Raw genomic sequence first — 4,568 nt, 5'->3', positions numbered from 1 at the left:
CTGTGGAGGATAAGTTTCTGTTGGTGGATATTTTGAATCTGATTTTGCTGAAAGAGATCATGTCTCTTCACTTTTAATTACACTTTTAAAAAGCCTCCTCCTATGACCTCAGCCTTGAGATGTTTTAGGCTCCTCAAGTGGAGTGGAAAGGAACACACACACACACACAACTATTCCTCCATTAATCCATTAATACCAGAGGTAACTCTGGTATTTCTTGTGTTGGCTGAGCTTGGTGACTGTCTTTTACAGCAATGAATTTCCTCAGATGGTCTGTGATTTCTGTGTGCTCATGTTTTTGTTTGAGAAATTCTGTTTGTATGGCTGTGATGCTGGCTCTGATTATGGAGCTTGTTTGGAGGATTATGGGGCCGCAGTGGAGTGGGGGATGTTTGGCTGTGTCTCTCCCTGATGGGGATTGCTGGCTTCCTGAGGCAGTTTTAGGGGGAGAGTACACATTGCTGCTGTCCGCTGCTCAGCACAAGCCCCTGGAGAACACGTGATGAGAGAGAGCGGGAGAGAGGAGAAAAACACTCCAAATGTGTACATGTAGTCTTGAAATCACCCACCCAGAAGATTGTTCAGCTCCATTGGGAATGTCCCTTCTGTTCCACTAATAAGTCGTATTGTGCTCATTGTACTCAGTCACTCAGTCGTGTCTGACTCTTTAGGACTCTATGAACTGTAGCCCGCCAGGCTCCTTTGCACATGGGATTATCCCAGGAAGAATACTGGAGTGGGTTGCCATTTCCTCCTCCAGGGGATCTTCTCGACCCAGGGATTGAACCCGAGCCTCCTGCATTGCAGGCAGATTCTTTACCACCGGGGATTCTGAGCCACCGGGGAAGCCCCTGGTAATAAGTCACATACTATAGGTTGAAAAATAGTGACAGATGACCCTTAATTTTTATAACAACCCAGAGATTTTAATCTTTTATGAAGAAATATTTAAAAGTCAATTGATGCATCATGAATGGTATGGCCATTTTCCTGGAAGTATAATATTTTGTTAGGCACAAATGGCCACATGTTAATCAAATTTATCAGTTGATTCTGACTTGAGGTGCCCTTAATTTAAAATGACTACTCTCTTAGTAATACACAGATCATGGCTTACATGCAAAAACTTTACTCGTGGTTATGATATAGTTTTGAATTCCCAGGTGGCACAGTGGTAAAGAATCCACCTGCTAATGCCAGAGATGTGAGTTCGATCTCTGGGTCAAGAAGATCCCCTGGAGGAGGAAATGGCAACCCACTCCAGTGTTCTTGCCTGGGAAATCCCATGGACAGAGGAGCCTAATGGGCTACAGTCCATGGGGTCACAAGCGTCAGACAGGACTGAGTACACACACACGTATACATGATATAATTTGCCACAGTATGTGTCAAAATCTACAACAAAATTTTCTTTTTAAAAAGAAAATCACAGATACCACTTAGAATTGTAGAACTGTGTTACTTCCTTTGGAAAATTAATCATCAATATGGCATATGTGATAATTCCCTATAAACAACATTCAATTGGCTTCAGTCTCTTTATACTCAGAATAGGCTGTATTAGAAGGTGCTGTTTCTAAGGGAATGGGTACCAGCTCATAGCGAAGGGTGCCATCTACTGGATTTACTAACATTCCCTCTAACACCACCAGGAATTCCCTTTCAGGACTCTTGGGTACTAACATTTCCTCCATTTCTGGGTTACTCCGTCCTTCCCCACTAATAGCCCACTTTCACACAGCATAAACAGAGCACAGAATTCCCATGGAGCTGTGTAGCAGCTTCTGAACTGAATCCCAATGATTTTTTAAAATTTTTTTGGCTGCACTGGGTCTTCATTGCTTTGCACAGGCTTTCTCTAGTTGTGGTGGTGGGGCTTCTCATTGGAGTGGCTTCTCTTATTGCAGAACATGGGCTCTAGATTTTCGGGCTTCAAACTGAATCCCAGTGATGCTTGTGTCTTCTTGAGTGTGCACTAGTCACTTGCTTCTAATCAATAGAATGTGACAAAGGGGATGGGGTAGCCCTTCTTTACAAAAGAGTGTGACCTCTTGGGCACAGCCTCTCTGGTACCTCTTACCGGCCTGTTCTGATAAAGCCAGCTGCCATGACTTGTGAGCTACCCTATGGAGAGGTCCAGATGGTAAGGAACTGAGGGTAGCCTCTGGCCAGCAACCAGTGAGAAACTGAGGCCCTTATTGGAAATGAGACCCTTAGCCCAACATCTTGTGAGAAACACAGTCCTGCCAACACTTATGTGAGTGAGCTCAGAAGTAGGTCCTTCCTCATGGAACCTTCAGATGAGGCTGCGGCCCCAGTCAACATCTTGACTGCAGCACTGAGAGACCCTGGTTCCTGACCCACAGAAACTGTAACCAAATGAATGTTGTTTTGAGCCATTAAGTTTGGTGATGTTTTGTTATGCAGCAGTAGATAACTAATTCAAAGGCCAATGATGGCTCAGTAATTTTGATGGACTTTCCAAAGCTTCAAAGCTTCATGTGTTTTTATCATTAATTTTCAGTTGGAAGAACAAAACATGAATATATTCTCTTGGTGAAAATAAGGACATTATAGATAAAGTCCTCTTCAACAGTAACCTGATCTAGGTCTCTCTCCTCCCCACCTCTCCACTCTTTATTATGAGTTTGGAGTAAATCTTTCTAAAACTTTATATAAACATGAATGTGCTTGTTTTTACAAAAATAGCGCTCCCTTGCAATATCATTCACTTTTTTTACTCTCCCTTGCTTTTTTTTTTTTTTTCCACTCAGCCATCTCATTCAGTTTTGAAATCCACATTTTGATATATGTGGATCTAGTTCATTCTTAGCTATGAAATGAAAACAGCACATTTTACTTTTCTGTCTTGATTTTCACTGTTAAACACAATGCTGCAATGAACATCTCCTACCCGTCTACACCAGAGCTTGTTTTTCTGGGGCAGACACCTCCAAGGGCAAGTGGTGTGGGGTGGGGGCACACCTTTAGGCTTAGCAACATTGCCAAATTGCTCGGCAAAATGGCTGTGTGAATTTACACTTCCTGTAGTAGCAAATGTGCCTGTTTGCCCTAAACCTTGCCAGAATGTCATATTTTCCAGTCTGGTGGGAGAAGAACGACTTCTCGTTGTTTTAGTTTGCATTTCCTTAGTTATTAGTGAGGTTGAAAAAATTTTTATACATTTATTGGCAGGTTTTCTCCCTTTTTTATAGGGTTCCTATGAGAGCAGTTGTGTGTGTGTGTGTGTGTGTGTGTGTGTGTGTGTGTGTGACAGGGGCTGGGGAAAGGGTGTGAATTTGAGCTTGGATGCCAACTATCCAGTGGAGCTGCATTCCAGTTTTGAGAACGTGCACTGCCCATTACTGATAGCACTGGGAGAGCTTGTGGGAGATTGAGATCACGTACAGCTTCTTTGGGAGTGAGAAAGAGCCACTGGTTTCAGCTAGGAGGTTAATCTAGACAGGCTTGGGGGTTATCCAGCACTCAAACTCTTCCCAACACTATTGTGTGAAGGCAAAAACAAGGGGGTTATGATGTTGGCTTAATTAATTGCCTCTGATTCAGCACAAAATAGGTTGCTGCCACAGTATGGGGGCAGGCAGAGGATGAATGGAACTCAGGAAGCTCTCCTCGGTAACAGTTAATAAAAGACGACCACATGCCTAAACAGACAAAACTGACAAGGGCAGAGACTCTCTGGAATTCAAGTTTGGGATGCCTCACACCTGTCAGGCAAGAGGAGTTAGGACTGTATGATGTGAGGAGGGATACTTCATAACTAGTTGCAAAAACAAAGGCAATTGCTGATCCTCAAATTCTATTCCTTGCCCAATATATATATTTATATATTTTAAAGAATTTCTCATATCTTTGACTGACTTCTCTCTCAGTATAGATGAAGAGGGATAAACTTGTGCTATTTAGACCATAGGTTCCAGAATTTTGTTGGAATTAGAAGAGGATCAGATCTGATCCAAAGATCTTTATCTTGCAGCTGCATGCAGAAACTGAGGAGACCTTGGTCTCTCTTTGGAAAGTGTGAGTTCATTTTATGTTGAAATGGGAAACAACCATGTTATTTTCGACAACAGAATTTTTGGAAGGGTACATATGGGAAGATGGCGTATGTGAATAATTAGTGACCAAAGGGACGGAATGTTTTGTGATGGATGTGAGGGAGATACTACCCAGTATTCATTCAGCCCTCCTGACAGCAAGCATGATTACTTCTGGGCAATTCCCTAGGTGTGTACAATCTTGGTGGAATGACAGATTGAGGATCTGGTACAAATCCTGCTCCAGAGGCCCCTGAAGTCTCCATCTGCCAGATCTTTCCTCTAATTTCTGCAATAGAGCCAAAGTGTCAGCATGTTGCCCAAAGTATGTGAGGGTGACTCAGTCTTCTGGAACTTTTAATCCTTTAATCCTCAACAGAGTGAAGCAAATCAATTCATTCATTCCAGTGACTGTGCTGGGAAAGATTGTCAAGCTACTCGAGTTACAGAGCCTCTCTGGTTCTGTTTTGCTCCACTGCATGAATATACTTCAATGTATATATCCTTTCT

The sequence above is a fragment of the Bos taurus genome, chromosome X (genome assembly GCF_002263795.3).
Source record: "Bos taurus isolate L1 Dominette 01449 registration number 42190680 breed Hereford chromosome X, ARS-UCD2.0, whole genome shotgun sequence".
Lineage (NCBI taxonomy): Eukaryota > Metazoa > Chordata > Mammalia > Artiodactyla > Bovidae > Bos > Bos taurus.
The sequence above is the reverse complement of the archived record's forward strand: the minus strand, read 5'-3'. Positions refer to the sequence as shown.